This window comes from Triticum aestivum, chromosome 2B (genome assembly GCF_018294505.1).
Source record: "Triticum aestivum cultivar Chinese Spring chromosome 2B, IWGSC CS RefSeq v2.1, whole genome shotgun sequence".
Taxonomy (NCBI): domain Eukaryota; kingdom Viridiplantae; phylum Streptophyta; class Magnoliopsida; order Poales; family Poaceae; genus Triticum; species Triticum aestivum.
This window is the reverse complement of record NC_057798.1, coordinates 197639739-197658470: the sequence shown is the minus strand read 5'-3', so window position 1 is coordinate 197658470 and position 18732 is coordinate 197639739. Positions and strand designations below refer to the sequence as shown.

Genomic DNA, 18732 nt, shown 5'->3' with positions numbered 1-18732 from the left:
GTATTTTTGGTTTTATAGATTGGAAAGTAAAGATTGCAAAATAGTAGATCGAAAACTAGCAAGATGTAAAAGAGATTCAGTAATATGGAAAAGAGACCCGGGGGTCATAGGTTTCACTAGTGGCTTATCTCAAGATAGCAAATATTACGGTGGGTGAACAAATTACTGCCGAGCAATTGATAAAAAAGCACATAGTTATGATGATACTAAGGCAATGATCATGAACATAGGCATCATGTCCGTGTCAAGTAGACCGAAACGATTCTGCATCTACTACTATTACTCCACACATCGACCGACTCCTGCCTGCATCTAGAGTATTATGTTCATAAAGAACAGAGATGGCATGATGTAGAGGAATTAACTCAAGAAATATGATGAAAATCCCATCTTTCTATCCTTGAGAGCAACAATACAATACGTGCCTTGCTGCCCCTACTGTCACTGGGAAAGGACACCGCAAGATTGAACCCAAAGCTAAGCACTTTGTGGGCCCCTCATAGCTCCCCTACCTCGTGGGCCCCTCATAGCTCCCTTGACCTAGCTCCTTCACCTATATATACTCTTATACCCAGAAAACATTCAAGAGAGCAACGAAACCACTTTTCCACTGCCGCAACCTTCTGTACCTGTGAGATCCCATCTAGGGACCTTTTCCGACATCCTGCCGGAGGGGGATTTGATCACGGAGGGCTTCTTCATCAACACCATTGCCTCTCCGATGATGCGTGAGTAGTTTACCACAGACCTTCGGGTCCATAGCTAGTAGCTAGATGACTTCTTCTCTCTCTCTTTGTTTCTCAATACCATGTTCTCCTCGATGTTCTTGAAGATCTATTCGATGTAATATTCTTTTGCGGTGTGTTTGCCGAGATCCGATCAATTGTGGATTTATGATCAGATTATCTATGAATATTATGTGGTTCTTCTCTGAATTCTTATGCATGATTTGATATCTTTGCAAGTCCCTTCGAATTATCGGTTTAGTTTGGCCTACTAGATTGATCTTTCTTGCAATGGGATAAGTGCTTAGCTTTGGGTTCAATCTTGCGGTGTCCTTTCCCAGTGACAGTAGGGGCAGCAAGGCACGTATTGTATTGTTGCCCTCAAGGATAAAAATATGGGGTTTTCATCATATTGCTTGAGTTAATTCATCTACATCATGTCATATTACTTAATGCGTTACTCTGTTCTTTATGAACATAATACTCTAGATGTAGGCAGGAGTCGGTCGATGTGTGGAGTAATAGTAGTAGATGCAGAATCGTTTCGGTCTACTTGACACGGACGTGATGCCTATGTTCATGATCATTGCCTTAGATATCATCATAACTTTGCGCTTTTCTATCAATTGCTCGGCAGTAATTTGTTCACCCACCATAATATTTGCTATCTTGAGAGAAGCCACTAGTGAAACCTATGGCCCCCGGGTCTCTTTTCCATTATATTGAGTCTCTTTTACATCTTACTAGTTTCCGATCTACTATTTTGCAATCTTTTACTTTGCCGGGGAGATCTACATCAAGTCAAGCCATACCAAGTACCCATCATAAACTCTTCTCCCTTGCATTACACTATTCGCCATTTGCCTCTTGTTTTCCTCTCCCCCACTTCTAAAATGATTTTCGAAAACCATTGCCTTTTCTTCGCCCCTCTTCCGTTCGTCTCTTTTCTCTTGCTTCTTTTGTGCATGTGTGTTGGATTACTTGCTTTGTCACAATGGCTCAAGATAATACCAAATTGTGTGACTTTTCCAATACCAACAACAATGATTTTGTTAGCACTCCAATTGCTCCCACTACAAATGCTGAATCTTGTGAAATTAATGTCGCTTTGCTAAATCTTGTTATGAAAGATCAATTTTCTGGCCTTCCCAGTGAAGATACCAGATCCCATCTAAACAATTTCCTTGATTTGTGTGATATGCAAAAGAAGAAAGATGTGGATAATGATATTGCTAAATTGAAGCTATTTCCATTTTTGCTTAGAGATCGTGCTAAAACTTGTTTTTCATCTTTGCCTAAAAATAGTATTGATTCTTGGAATTAGTGTAAAGATGCTTTCATCTCTAAGTATTTTACTCCTGCTAAGATCATGTCCCTTAGGAAAGATATTATGAATTTTAAGCAACTTGATCATGAGCATGTTGCCCAATCTTGGGAGAGGATGAAATTGATGATACGTAATTGCCCTACACATGGTTTGAATTTGTGGATGATTATACAAATTTTTTATGCCGGATTGAATTTTGCTTCTAGAAATCATTTAGATTCGGCCGCGGGAGGCACTTTTATGGAAATCACTTTAGGAGAGGCTACTAAGCTCCTAGATAATATCATGGTTAATTATTCTCTATGGCACACCGAAAGATCCACTAGTAAAAAAGTTCATGCGATTGAAGAGATTAATGTTTTGAGTGGAAAGATGGATGAACTTATGAAATTATTTGCTAATAAAAGTGTTTCTTCTGATCCTAATGATATGCCTTTGTCCACTTTGATTGAGAATAATAATGAATCTATGGATGTGAATTTTGTTGCTAGGAACAATTTTGGTAACAACGTGTATAGATGCAGTTTTAATCCTAGGCTGTTTCCTAGTAATTTCTCTAATAATTATGGTAATTCCTACAAAAACTCTTATGGAAATTTTAATAAGATGCCCTCTGATTTTGAGAATAGTGTTAAAGAATTTATGAGTTCGCAAAAGAATTTCAATGCTTTGATTGAAGAAACATTTCTCAAGATTGATGATTTGGCTAGGAACATGGATATAATTTCTCTTAATGTTGATTCCTTGAGACTTAGATCTATCCCACCTAAGCACGATATCAATGGGTCTCTAAAATCTATGAGAATTTCCATTGATGAGTGCAAAGAAAGAACCACTAAGATGCGTGCTAAAAAGATTGGTTTGTAAAAGCGTGTTCTTCTAGTTTTCATGATAATAATCAAGAAGATCTAAAAGTGATTGATGTGACTCCTATTAAATCTTTGTTTTCCAATATGAATCTTGATAAAATGGGACTGGAGATGAGCCAACTTTAGTTAAAAGACATCCAAATGATTCAGAGTTTTTAGATCTAGATGCAAAAATTGATAAAAGTGGGATTGGAGAAGTTAAGACTTTAAGTAGCGAAGAACCCACTCTTTTGGATTTCAAGGAATTTAATTATGATAATTGTTCTTTAATAGATTGTATTTCCTTGTTGCAATACATGTTAAATTCTCCTCATGCTTATAATCAAAACAAAGCTTTTACTAAACATATTATTGATGCTATGATGCAATCTTTTGAAGAAAAGCTTGAATTAGAAGTTTCTATCCATAGAAAACTTTATGGTGAGTGGTAACCTACTATTAAGATTAAGATTAAAGATTATGAATGCTATGCTTTGTGTGATTTGGGTGCTAGTGTCTCCACGATTCCAAAACTTTGTGTGATGTGTTAGGTTTCCGTGAATTTGATGATTGTTCTTTAAATTTGCATCTTGCGGATTCCACTATTAAGAAACCTATGGGAAGGATTAATGATGTTCTTATTGTTTAAAATAGGAATTATGTGCCCGTACATTTCATTGTTCTTGATATAGATTGCAATCCTACATGTCCTATTATTCTTGGTAAACCTTTCCTTAGAATGATTGGTGCAATTATTGATATGAAAGAAGGAAACATTAGATTCCAATTTCCGTTATGGAAAGGCATGGAACACTTTCCTAGGAAGAAAATTAAATTGCCATATGAATCTATTATGAGAGCCACTTATGGATTGCATACCAAAGATGGCAATACCTAGATCTATTCGTGCTTTTATGCCTTGTTAAGGGGGTTAAACGATAGCGCTTGTTGGGAGGCAACCCAATTTTATTTTTGTTCTTTGATTTTTGTTCCTGTTTAGTAATAAATAATTCATCTAGCCTCTGGTTAGATGTGGTTTTATGTTTAATTTAGTGTTTGTGCCAAGTAGAACCTTTAGGATAGCTTACGGTGATAGCTGTGTTGATCCTGCTGAAAATCAGAAACTTTTGCGCTTAGTAAATTAGTGTTGAAAAATCACAGAAACGTGATTTTGAGCTGATTATTTTTGCTATGGATTTGTACACAAATTTCTCAGGTTTTCATAATTTTTATGGATTTTTTCAGTTATGTAAGTATTCGAGAGTTATAGATTACTACAGACTGTTCTGTTTTTGACAGATTCTGTTTTTCGTGTGTTGTTTGCTTATTTTGATGAATCTATGGGTAGTATCGGGGGGTATGAACCATGGAGAAGTTGGAATATAGTAGATATTATACCAATATAAATAAAGAATGTGTATGAAACAGTACCTTAAAGTGGTGATTTATTTTCTTATACTAACGGAGCTCATGAGATTTTCTGTCGAGTTTTGTGTTGTGAAGGTTTCAAGTTTTGGGTAAGGATTTGAATGACTATGGAATAAGGAGTGGCATGAGCCTAAGCTTGGGGATTCCCAAGGCACCCCAAGGAAATATTCAAGGACAACCAAAAGCCTAAGCTTGGGGGCCCTGGAAGGCATCCCCTCTTTCATCTTTGTCTATCGGTAACTTTACTTGAGGTTATATTTTTATTCACCACATGATATGTGTTTTGCTTGGAGTGTCTTGTATGATTTGAGTATTTGCTTTTTAGTTTACCACAATCATCCTTGTTGTACACACCTTTTGGGAGAGACACGCATGAATCTTGATTTATTAGAATACTCTATGTGCTTCACTTATATCTTTTGAGCTAACCAATATTGCTCTAGTACTTCACTTATTTAAAACAAAAAAGAGGCTAGCCAACTCACCTCCAGGATGCTCCCCCGATTGGAGCTTCGTCGGCCGTTCGATCTGCCTTTCTGGCGCGCCTGAGCCGTTGGATCTTCACTTGCGGTTAAATTATTTTCACCCCATGGTTCATTTTTCTGCCCAATGACTAGTGGGCTCGTCTCGTGTCTGTATTGGCTGGGTAAGCGGCCCCTGGGTGAGAGAGAATTTGTCCCATCCTCGCGCCGTGCCCGCACCCAATGCAACCCAATCCCCTCGTCCCGCACGCCGTGCACACTCAGATCCCCTCATCCCGCACGAACCCCAGGAGAGAGAGATAGGAAGATGAGAGGGAGAGAAAGGGGAGAGGAGAGGAGAGGGAGGTCCAGTAGCGTACGGGAGAGGGTGACCGGCCGGCGTCGGCCTACACCGGCGAGGCGTCGTCCTGCGCCCCTCCTCGCGCAAGAACCCTAGCTTGAGAGACAAAATGAGGGGGAGAGAGAGAAGGAAGGAGAGGAGGGAGAAAAAGAGAGGAAAGAGGAAAGGAAGGTGCGGAGGCTGACAGGAGAGAGGGTCATCGGCCGGCGCCGGAGAGGACGGGCCCGACCTGGACGCGACTTATTTCCCTAAATCATGCCTTTTGTGTCGCAGTCTGATTTCAATCGATTCATCTCCTTCCTCACGCCTCGGAGCACGCTACAGCCTGCAGTCGGAGTGGCAGCTAGGGTTGAGGCGGAGGGTGGAGCTCCGCCAAAGATCCGACCCCCTCGCATGCGGCACAACCAAACCCTAACCGCCTGATCCCAATGCGCAGGCGAGCCGCCTGCTTCCGGCGGCGATCCGCCCCCAATTGCTTTCCCGTTTCCCCCCCATTGTGCTCTACTTCCTTCTGCTGATTTGATTGGGTTGCAGGGGCCTCGGTCGCGGTGCACGGGCGCAGCTGTGGGTCGCGGTCGCGGTGCTGGTTACTGGCACCATCTGGCTCTGGTCCTCTTCCTCCGTTGTCCTCTTCGGCACCCACAGGGTCCAGGTGATTTAGTTGTGTGATGTTTGTTCTGCTTGGTGTTTTAGGGAAGGCCGATAGCAATGCCATGAGAGTTAAAGTGAAGGCTGAGATGCTATGGCTATCCAGGTGCCGGTGCTATATAACCAAGGCACTTCACAGAGCAAATCTCTAATGGAACTTTTAAAACAAATTAATTTAGCATATATGCTGGCCTGAGCGTAAATGATGTTGTTGTTTGAAACGGATGGAAAAAGTTGCCAAGTATAATAATATTTAACAAATACAGACTCCTTGGTAAAGAGGTCGTAAGCAAGATGGTAAACTGTATCCAATGCAGAACCACCTAATATGGGTACAGAGTATTACTACCGATAGGCTTATTACCTGCAGACTGTGGCAAGTTTTTTTTGACTATGTACTGCAAGGCAACAGCCTCACAGTCTTTTATTAAAACTCAAAGCAAAGTAGTACAAAGTTACAAAGTTAAGAGAGAGGAGGAGAGAGTAATACTTACAAAATAAGTGATTAGGGTAAGGAAGCTATCCAAGAGGTTAAACTATTCCTATATTTACATTTGATTCTATGAGCTAAAAGAGAGATGTCCTGCAAAAAATTCCTCCTCCATGCCCTGAAAGAAGGTGTTTCATTCCTGAAGATCTTCCCATTCCTTTGTATCCAAATATTCCAAGTGGCACTGAATACTACCTCAGGGAAAAAAGGATGCCCAAAATCTCTCCTAGCATCAGAAGCCATGTCAAAAGTGGTCTGGTCTGGCTGTGGATTCCATGAAATACCCAGATAATTCCAGATACGTTGGCTAAAATTGCAGGCGAAGAATAGGTGTGCTCTGTCCTCATGTGATGCCAAATGGCATAGAACACAAGTGTCATCCTGTATGATCCAGTGCCGTCGCTGCATCATGTCTCTAGTGTTTAGACGATCCATCAGAAGGAGCCAACCAAAAACCTTAAACTTCAGAGTACAAGAACATTTCCAAATCCACTTAAAGATGGGGTCAACCACATTGTCCGAAAAGCATGACAAGTAGTATATCTTGGACTGATAGTCACCAGTCTTGGAAGGCCATTTCCAGACATCTTTAACCCCTTCTTGAAGTTGAACCATATTAAGGAATAGCTGAAGTTGATTGAACTCCTCAAAGGCCTCAACAGACAATGGTAGATGAAGGTTGTCAGATGGTTCGGGTAACTCCAAAATATCCTTGACTGTTAGAGTGTCATCAATGACAAAGGAGTGGAGTCTTGGAAATTGAAGCCGCATGTTAACCGTTGTGTTGTTAAATTGCCAACGGTCAAGCCAAAAAATCACTGTATCCCCCGATCGTACTTGTGGAATAGCCAAGTTACAAAACTTATCATAGAGCTTGAGTACATCTCTCCACCAGAAAGAACCGCAGTTTTGCGTGACTTGGGGGGGGGGTGCAGAAGCGTAATAAGTGTCCCAGATAAGAGATACCCATGGTACGTCCATCTTATTAAGGAACTTGAAAAGGTGCTTGATGAGTAAGGCATCGTTTTGAATGCCCAAGTCCAAAACTCCCAAACCACCACAAGTTTTAGGACGACATACCAAATCCCAAGCCGCCAAAGACTGCCGAGGCGTATCCGAGTTCCCTCTCCACAAGCATTGCCGCATAATCCACTCGATCTACTTCAATATACCCTGCGGTAACGAAAGGGTGCACAAGAAATATATTGGCATAGAACTTAGTACAGACTGTAAGAGTTGTAGCTGGCTGCCTTGATTCAAGAGACAAGAAGACGCAGATAATCGTCTTTCAATACGATCCACCAAAGGCAACAGATCATAAATTGTTGGCCGGGAAGTGCCCATTGGTAGGCCGAGGTAAGTGAATGGCATAGTACCAACATCACATCCAAGCAATGCAGCAACACGTGTGCCTTCATCATCAGTCATATTGATTGGTATCAAAGAGGACTTACTGAAGTTCACCCTGAGGCGGTTGATTTGGCAAAGACATCAAGCATTTGTTTGAAAGCAATGAGCTGACTATCAACAGCTGGAAGAACGATGAGCGTATCATCAGCATATTGCACGATCGGATAGTCCATCGAGGTAGTTGGGATTGGCAATGTGAGAATATTCCTGGAGCACATCTCGTTTACAACCGATTGGAGCAAATCCACCACGATCACAAAGAGAAATGGAGATAGCGGATCACCTTGACGAACACCTGAACGACAGACAAAATGATTACCAGGCACTCCATTCAGAAGGACTGAAGAGGATCCTGTCGATAGAATGATGTCAATCCAACTAGTCCAACGGTTATCAAAACCCTTACATTTCAAAATCCTGAGTATCAACTCATGCTCAATGGTGTCAAACGCCTTTGTGAAGTCTAGTTTCAGGAGAATGATAGGACTTTTGGAAGCTTTGCATTGGTGTATGTATTCAAAACACCATGCCAAACAGTCCTGGATGGATCGACACTGAAGAAAACCATATTGGTTTCGGTGTATACATTTGAGGATCACCCCTTGAAGACGATTTGCCAAGAGCTTCGTTAAGAACTTTAAACAAGTATTGGTCAATGATATTGGCCTAAAATCACAAACATATTTAGGGCTTAGTTTCTTCGGAACGAGGGTGATAAGAGACGTGTTTAGACACTCCAAATTACATTTCCCTTCATAGAATTCGTGCACCAGTTTCATAAAGTCATCCTTCAAAATATGCCAACATTTCTTTAAGAAAAGCCCAGTAAACCCGTCTGGTCCCGGAGCACGGTCGGTAGGCATAGACTTAATTACCGCATCCACCTTAGCATCAGTGAATGGTAAAGACAACTCCTCTAGACCATCAATGCGGGTAATTAGTGTGTCTAGATCAAATCCCATCTGAATGCCTTTTGATTGGCCCATCCGCTGATTGAAATCAGCCCAGAACATTCCCGCCAACTGTTGATGATCCGTGACCACATCCCCCTGCACCGACTTGATCGAGGAGATAGTATTCCTACGGAATCTTTTCGTTGCCATGGCATGAAAAAATTTTGAATTCTCTTCACCAACTTTGATGTTTCGTATCGTGCAACGTTGCTTCCAATAGATAAATTGCCAATGTAAGATATCCTCAAGATGCAATTTAACAATTCTACGAAAGTTGAACTCCGGCCAACTCAGAGGCCTAATTTCCTCAAGATTATCCAAAAAAATAATCACTTTATTACAATCAACAATTAAAGCTCTGACTGTAGACATATTCAAATGCCATTTCTTGAGAGCGTAGCGGAGGGACTTAAACTTAGCCGAAATTGTTAATGCAATCGACGATTTGACCACTGGCCTATTCCAAACCTCAGCAACACAGTCTGCAAACCCGGGCAAATCCACCCAATAATCTTCAAATCAAAAAACCTTTGCCTTGGGGATACAAGTGGCAATCGAGACAACGCACGGAACATGGTCAGAGGCAGTGCGTGCAAGGGGAAAAACCATTGTGTTGGGGTGTTCAGATGTCCAAGTGACCGAAGTGAAAAACCAATCTATCTGTTCAAGAAGTGGCGAGGTTTGCATATTCGACCATGTATATTGACGGCCCTTGATCGGTAACTCAATAAGGCCTAAGTGACCAATTATCTCATTAAACAAGAAAATATCGTTAGCATCACCTCCTGGAAGGTTGTGGTTCTCCAAAGATCTCATGAAGTTGAAGTCACCTAAAAGCAGCCAGTTCTGACCAAACTGAATATCAAGATTATATAGCCATTGAACGAATTCATCACGGGCAGGTCCCTGACACGGGCCATAAACAGAGACTAGAGTCCAAGTTTCTGAGGTGTGTTTGGATTTAAACTCCACGATGATCCCATAGGTTTTGGACTCAATTAAAGAACCTGTGAAAAAGGATGAATTCCAAACAACCACCATCCCAGCAGACGCACCATTAGAAGGTACGAAAACAAAATTATCAAAGCGCCTCGGGCAAAACTTCCTAATGAATCGCTGATCCATTTGCATGCATTTAGTTTCCTGGAGACAGATAACAGAACAACCACTTTCATCTATCTTCTGCCTAACAACAAGCTGACGAGCTTTAGAATTGAGACCACGAACATTCCAACATAACACCTTCCACTCCTTAAAACTTGTCTGATTCATTACAAACCAAAAGGAAAAGCATAGTAAATAGGCCACGCAATGACCCACATTGGTCCACACAGCAGACGATCAACACATAGTTCAGAACAAGAAAATAAAGATAAATGGCGATTACGGTACGCCATCGACCAGATCCCTGCAGGCTATAATTAATCATCAGAACCTTGGCTGCTGCATGACTTGGCCGGATTAGCAACAAGCTTATCCGTGGAGATCTTCTCAGATGCGATTCGAAGACGGGCACCAATGCGTTGAAGATCAGCAATAGCAGTTGGTGGTGGCACAGAAGGTTTGCTCTCAGACTGGGAGCTGCTAATCTTGCGTTTCTTCAAAATATGAGGCTTCTTGGGAGAAATACCATTAGTTGCTTTGCGGTAGCCGTTGCGGAGAGCACTCAGACGCGCACTGCGCCGAACCTCAGTGTCAACCATGATCTTTGTGGCCTGAGTCTTCCTTGCCCTCTTCAGAGTTACCTCAGGCACTGAAGAAAATTCAAATGCTTCAGAAACTGGGGCATCCAGATCATCAAAGCAGAGAGCTCTAGCAACTGGGCGTTTAACAGGAGCATTAGGCACATCCGAAGTAATGCTAAACGAAGACTCCGGAGCAGGCAGGTGTTTAAGAGGATAATCACTGCAGAGAACTTCAGAGGAGTGCTGACTGAGCAAAGAACCAATGTCAGACTTGAAAACAAACTGTGGGATGGTTGAAGACCATATGAAAGGCAACATCTTCTCAAAAGAACGTTGCCATTGCATCACAGGGGGCAAAACTGGTCCATAGATGGTGAGAACTTGCCCAATCAAGAGAGGAGGTTGTTGTGGACCCATTGGGGGCTGGAAGACAGCAACTTCAGCCTCATTGTCAATATTGTTTACTAATACATCTGAATGTTGCAGAACAATGGACTCCTGTGACTGTATTTCCTGAACATCATCATGCTGCACATCTTCCTGAACCTGATGCACTGCATTATTTTGTTGCTCGTTAACTGGTTGTGGCATATCATTCCATCCCAGTTCGGGGAATTCAGGCATAACCCAATTATGATTCTCAAAGTTCAGATTGCCAGGGAGAGGGTGTGGGTTGCCATTGAAGGGCATGGGGTCCTCATCTGTAGGAAGAACATCTGCAAAATCCGCTGACAAGATGTACACAGGAGCAGACCAAGAGATCCTAGCACCACCAAAGTCTGCATATTCTCTATAAGTGACAGAGTGAGGAACCAGAGTTGGCGCTGGAAAAGAAACATAAGCCAGCGAGCGGACAAGCATGGGGTCATCTTGGTGCCAATGGTGAAATCTACCGAAGGTGCTAATCACGTCCGCAAGGTACTGTGAGTGCCTATAATCCAAAGGAACACCAAGCAGCATAACCCATCCACGGCGAAAACCCTGTGTAGCTCTGTAATTTATTCCCTCATCATGCGGGATGAATCTAACATATCTATCATTGCCCAGATTAAAAGGCGGATGATCCACAAGAGCTTGACGAGCCAGAGCACTACGGAAGCGAAAAAGCCCAACTCCTTGTATCCAAGGTTGGGCATCTAGAACTGTTCTACCCAGATCATTAACAACAAAGTCACTGACCATGTTCCGAAAGATTGCGATTTCTTCAGGCAGAGGAGCTGGCTCGACGATGGCGATGGCATAGTCTTCATGCTGCCGATCAGGAGCCACCGCAGGCGCGAAGAAGGTACCGGGCAGACGCAGCTCGCCACCGTCGATGATGTCGAAGCCATGCGGAACAAAGTCCATAGGGTCCAGCGCAAAGGTTGCCATTGCCGGCGCCGAAGGAGAGAAGCTCTGAGCAGTAGAGATGGGCGGCGAAGCAGCGGGCGATGCAGTTGGCGATGAGCAAGGCGGAGGAGGTGATGCAGGCGGCGAAGGGGGAGGTTGAGGCGTTGTGGGCGGTGACTCTACAGGCAGGGGCGGAATAGATGGGGTGGCAGGCTCGACGAGACTGGGCAGAGACCCAGCGGGACTAGCTATGGAGGAAATTGAGGCATCCAGCATAGAAAAACCCGCTGACCGGCTAGAATCGCCAGATTTGATCCGTGGGACCCACTTGTAAGTTGGTGAAGGAGTAGAATCCGAACAACCCTTTGCCCTGTGCCCCAACCGAAAACATCTACGACAACGTACCCTGCTGGTACACTCTTTGGTTAAATGAACCATGGATAAGCAGTTCTGACATTTCCACACATTAAAAACCATGTCATCAATAAATTCATTTAAATCAGATGAGATTCCAGATAATTCAGATGGTTGCAAATCAACATTTGCCTTGTTGCCAAAACCAGACGGAGATATACCAGAATGATTCTGGTTTGTTAGGGCCGGGGAGACAACCTGGGCCATGGGAAGCACCGGATGTGATGAATGGGCCGAAGAAGCATCATGGGCTGGGCTCGAAACTGATCCAACCAGCTCGTTCCCATGCACATGCAGATTGATGTCGATGGTGGTTGGCGTGGCCACAGGAGACGTTGCCGAAGAAATCTCACGAACGTTAACTGTTCCGAAAGTGATGGGTGGCTCAGCCACCGTCCATCGGAGTTCAGTCGCCGGCGGCGGGGGCAAAATAAGCCGTTCACGAGGAAGAACAGAATACCCAGCATGAGCAACAGCATCAACCAGACCAGGCGAAGCAGGATAACTGTACCCCTTGCGAACATTGTATTGCTGAAACGTTGCAAACGAAATTTTCTTTTTAGATCCAGATCCTGAACGCAGAGCGGACTTTGATGGTGGTTTGTGCATAGCGATCAAACCAAGAGAAGCACGCCTCTTAGAGGGACTGATTAAGATCCACTCAGCATCACATTCCTTCTTCCAAATAAGAAACTCACGTTTCCAATTAGGGCCACCATTCCCCCAAAGATGGAAGAAACATTTTAATTGTGGGCACGCAAAAGATCTCAATTGAAGAATAAGAAGGCCAACTCGTTTGCATGAGACAGTAAATGAAAATACCTTGTCTTTAATGAGCTGTACCGACAGATCAATTGCAGATCCACCAATTGCAGATTCCAAAGCCGCCGCCACTGAATCATCATTAAGACGAAAATTATGCCTGCTAAAAGACACGACCATAATAAAATGGCTCGTGTCGTCCACTGGATGAATGCATTGTCCACACGATCTGAAAACGTCCTCCGCAAAAGCCACACCTCTAGAAAAATCCAGATCTAAAGTTGATCCCCCTTGATGACCCATGGGAGATGGGTATAAGAAGAGAGATCAGATGACGCCGGAGATGATGCGTGGAGAAAGACCAATATTTAGAGGTTGGAGAGGGAGATCGCCGGAGAACCTAGGACGCCGGGAGGGAGAGGTGGGTGCGCCATAGCCGAGCAATCCTTGGTAGACTGTGGCAAGTTGCGATAGTTCTTTCCAAAATTGTGTAAGATCCAACTTCTCCATAACTATTAGTTTGCTTAATCAGCACCCAAGGATGTAACTTAATGTTCCTATGGAAATTTGAGAAATGTAAACAATCAGTTATATAGTACTCACTCCGTATCACAATATAAGACGTTTTTGCAAGCAAAAACAGCTTGCAGAAACATCTTATATTGTGGGAGGGAGTAGGCCTGTAAACATTGAAATCATGCTGGCCACCAGATTACGACATAAATATAAGGACATTTATAAAATTGACAGCTGACACATGATGTTTCATAACCTCAAGTTTTGCCAGCTGTGGGCTGTTAGGGAAGTGATGCATCACCACTGCTTATTAATCCTAATGAAAAAGACTAGAGTAAGAAAATTGACAAATAAATATTAAAATTAAGCCAGCACAAAGTATGGTCCTATCCATCATGTTCTGGCACATAATATTTGATGGATAAGGATAATGTTACTCCGAAAAAGAAATGCACCAATTTTCTTAGATAAATTTTTGGTGCATCACTTATATTTTCAGTTTCAATTCATTTGACCTATAGATTGGTTTATGCTAAATGTATGGAATTGAATTGGATATACAATGGTCATTTAATTTTTTACCAAATTATATCTTGTATTGACATCAGTGCTCCTACTCAAGGATTTTGTTGTAGATCAGTTGTGGAGAACTGCAGATTCAAATGGTTGGAGAGCATCTTCTGCACCACGCACCTATTGGCCTCGTGAGTTCTTATCTGTATCCTCCCAGAACCAGAAGTTACTGGTCCAGTCTTATGCCATTCTGTGTGATGGCAAAATGAAATTCTGAAATGCAATTTCTCTACTTGCAGCCCCACCAACTGAATCCGAGAGCAATGGGTACTTGCGTGTCCGGTGCAATGGTGGCTTGTCCCAACAACGAAGTGCAGTATGATTAACATATGAAACTTTGTCTCTAAAGTAGCATAGTTCATCATGCAAGTTTTATGTGTTCATGGCAACATAGCTGAGAGATTTAAGGTTACTTCTGCTTTGCTTTTGCAGATATGTAATGCTGGCGCTCTACCCATGGATTCCGGCATTAGCTTGAAACGCTCAAGTGGGCAATTAGAAACCCTTCTATTTATATATTTTAGGACAGCTAATGGATAAATCTCGATTTGAATTGTTAGTTGAAAATTTGTTCTTTTGCTCATGATGTGATTTCTTTTGCTAGGACAAATTAGGTCTCGGCCAATGTTGGAGAAGACGGAGTACAGGGATGAGCCGCTCGAGCACGGTTTGATGGGATGTTCACGCGCAAGATGCAGAAGTTCGCCAGAAGGAAGAAGAGCTGGGTGTCGAGGAGGAGAAGAAGGTGGTATGCGAGGTGCTTGCAAGCCCAGCAGCAGGAGGCCGTCCTTGAGGTGCTCCTCTGGATGGTCCATTCTGGTGCTGGGCCTACGTGTTCAATGCTGCCCTCACCATCCCCTTCTTCCATTGGCTCATCGAGCCGTCAGAGTTCAGAGATCTAATACTCCGCACTGCCTCCCGTCCATTTTCAGATATATATATTTATATAAGGTTTATCATCACCCCATGGATCATGTGTTGTTGATCGACCAGGTTATTGAGGTGGAGGTCAACAGGGTGAGGCAGAGAAGTGGAGTGCTCATAAAGAAACGAAGGTATGTATGAATATGATGGATGCTTCCATTGCCAACTAATGAAATGCATGTCTCATGCTTGCGCAACTGCTGCCTGGACTCGCTGCTGCCACCGCCTCCAGTCGCTTCCGCCTAGGCATCCCGTCGCTAGCAAGGTAATTTTGTTCCGGTCCCAGTTGTCCTCCTATCCTCTATGCTTGATTGCTACAGGTTCTTGTTGTGTGTGTGCTTGCTGACTTAGTGTTGTGTGTGTCCGGGCAGCCATTGTATTTTTTTGCTGGCTTGCCGTTGCGTGCATGATTGTTGTGGCTGGCTTGGTGGTAGCATCATACATACTTGGTTGTAGCGCTCGCTTGCTAGCTACAAGTTCTTGTTGGGTGTTTGGTTACTACTGGCTTAGTTATGTATATGTGTCTGGGCACCTGTTGTGTTATTTTGCTGGCTTGCTGCTGCGTGCATGATTGTTGTGACTGGGCTCTGGCTGTTCGGTGTTGGGCTCTTGATGGCATGCGACCTGCTTCATAAAAAGGAAAGAAAGCAAGCATTTGTTTATAGAACAAATATATTGAAAAAAATTCCATGGAAAGCGTGCATATTTAGCAAGGAAAAGGAGTCTAGAGAGCCTTAGATTCTTGTTATGTGTTGATTTGCAAAATTTCTGCAACTATATATTTTCTCAATCCAAAAGACATATTTTTACTAAACCTTCAGTATAATGTATTTCTAATTGTTCATAACTCCTGAAATTTTTGTTATGATTTTGCAAGATTTCGAAATTATTGTATTTCAAAATTGTTATACTGATTCCTCGATGCTCTGTTCATGGCTTTGTTCTTATTTTATCCTTCTCTCTTTGCTTTTTTTCTTTCCTACAAGAAGATGCCGAGTCATGTAATATGTTCAAAGAAGAGAGAACTTGCATTTTATGAATGCTTTCTTCTTTCTTCATTGTTACTTAAAGTTAGTGAATTCAGTTAAGTTGTATTGAGCAGCTTCATACGCATGGTTTCTCCATCTACACATCTTACTCAGTCACGAGGCCATTAAGATCTTTTGCCTTCTATAAAAAGGGAGATGCCATTTAGACCTTACTCTGTCCAACTTGATCTTTAACTTTTTCTTAGGAAAGGCCATCATGGCTAGCTTTATTGAATTAAAACATGCTTACATCATCCAACTTGATCTTGAACTTGCTACTACTGTTTCTAAGCATTTTCCCAAGCATTGTTTTATTTGCTTAAGAGAATGAGCTCACCTTATTCAGTGGGTGTGCCAAGTAAAAAAATAGAAACTGAGCAATTAGTTCCACTCTTAAATTTTGTACAATAGTCCAAATTATGCAATAAATCATTTGTTAGCAGGTTCAAATTATAGAAGTTGAATCAGTTGTTCCAAATTACCCAGCGAGACTTATTCCATTTGTTTATCCTTTTGGCCTTTTAATCAAGAACAACGTTCAGAGCTTACATGGTTGTCGAAATTTAGTTCTGTAAAAGAGGAATATTGATATAATGCAATGATCAGTGCAGATTAGGATAGTTATAGAGTTCTTCCTCAGTTTTTACTGAGCAAAGATTGAATCTGTGTGATTTGTTCTAATACCAAGTAAATCTTGGTCTGCATTTGTTACACGTGTTTTGGTCCTCGAAAACATTATTAACCCATAATGTAAATAACTCTAATGTATGATGATTTTCAGTGAGATATCCTTTTATCTCCAGGCATTTCTTTCATATAGTGGATATACAAAATAAACTGTATGATCTAGACTGTAGGAGCAACTGTTGTTATTGGGACTGGTGCTTGTGTAGTTATTGCAGCTGTTCTTGAGGGCAGAGCTGAACATATTTGAAAAAGGTTTGTGCTTTATCTTTTTTTTCTTTCAACGACAAAATAACTTCTCATTTCGAAATATTTAGTGCGTCGTCATGGCCTTTCTTAAGGGTGTTCAGGCATTTTTTCTCCTTCTATAAATTAGTGGTCTTTTATTCATGTTGCAAACCCCAATATGGAATCTCGCCATTCCCCACGATCCACATGTTAACTATGGATTTATTTAATGATAATATGATATCAACTGCATTTTCTTCAGGATATTCTGACACCTAATAAGGATCAAGAAAACAACAGAGATGCTAAGAGCAACCTTTTGGGGTTAAGGATATAAATAACAACAGGGCTTATGAGACCGAAGAGAGCTCAAGTGGTGTCTTTTGATTCTTGAAGGCCTCCACTTTCCTGGTGGAGTAGCAACAAAATAATTCAGAGGCTTTAAAGCTAATGCACTTCACGTAGTTAGGATCAATTCTTTGTTTCGGTTTGAAATACTCCCCAGTTCCTCCTATTTGATTGATTCATCTGATGGACATTTTGTCAGGCAAATATTAGGCAAAGGATATGTACCTTTTTTTAATATAGAAGGGTCTAATTCTTATCGTGTGTACTTGCTCAAACAAAAGATTATTGAAAATATGTATATTTTCAACCCGATGTGGTTTTGAATTAGACTCCACGCTACCAAAGTAAAATGTGCATGTACATCTTATTGTAGACAACAAACCTATATTTTTTAATTGAAGGGGATTAAATTTGTTACCGATTTTTATCGAGAGAGACAACATTTCAAAACACTTCTATCTTCATTTTTCATACCAACTAATATTTTTTTTGTTTCAGCTTTCACTCTATGCTATTAAAATAAATCAACTATTTTAAGATAAACCGACTATATTATATCCTTTTTCCTTAGGTTTCTTATCTTTTCCCCTCTTCTTTCCAAAAAATATATGCATGCCCAAGTTTTTCATCATGATAACCATGTTTTCAAACTTGCTAAAAATATACAACCATGCCAACTTTGCTTTCTCATCATACTGCATGTTTTCAGACTTGCTAAAAAAATACAGCCAAGCCAGCTTTACTCTCTCATCATCCCAAGAAATATATGCATGCACAAATTTATCATCATGATAACCATCATTTCAAACTTGCTAAAAAAATACAACCATGCCAACTTTACTACCTCATTATAGTGGCCATTTTTTCAGATTGAACATATTCATATTATGCAAAATTTCCCTTTTCCCAGACTATTATTAAACAATGCAATTAACATGTTTACAAAATACCATGGTTTAGTTCAAGGTTCTTGCAGTATCAAACTATTTTCATCGACAATATGTCTTCAGCGGGTCTCTGCGCCATTTGGCGCAACGGGTCAACTAGTATCTTTTAGAGCACGACAGTGGCTTTATTTTATAGAAGTTGTTGAACTCTCATGCTTAACTTATATTATTTTGAGAGTCCTTTAGAACAGCATGGTAATTTGCTTGGGTTATAAAACTAGTCCTAATATGATGCGCATCCAAGAGGGATATAATAAAAACTTTCATATGAAGTGCATTGAATACTATGAGAAGTTTGATTTTTTATGATTGTTTTGAGATATGAAGATGGTGATATTAGAGTCATGCTATTGGAATAATTGTGAATTTCAGAAATTCTTGTGTTGAGGTTTGTGAGTCCCGTAGCATGCACATATGGTGAACCGTTGTGTAACAAATTTGAAGCATGAGGTATCTCTTTGATTGTCATCCTTTGTATGGAGGTCGGGATCACGCGATGGTTAACTCCTACCAACCCTTCCCCTAGGAGCATGCGCGTAGTGCTTGGTTTTGATGACTTGTAGATTTTTGCAATAAGTATGTGAGTTCTTTATGACTAATGTTGAGTCCATGGATTATAAGCACTTTGCTAGCCTCTCTTGTG

The 18732-nt window shown here is 41.5% G+C and overlaps 1 long non-coding RNA gene across 1 annotated transcript; it reads left to right on the top strand.

Moving 5' to 3' along the window:
* Nucleotides 1-5754: 5754 nt before the first annotated feature.
* LOC123041048 (uncharacterized) lies at nt 5755-14394 on the top strand. The gene is made up of 3 exons (XR_006418354.1): nt 5755-5802; nt 13980-14061; nt 14170-14394. It is a non-coding gene; the product is annotated as an uncharacterized lncRNA (long non-coding RNA).
* The last annotated feature ends 4338 nt before the right edge of the window (nt 14395-18732 follow it).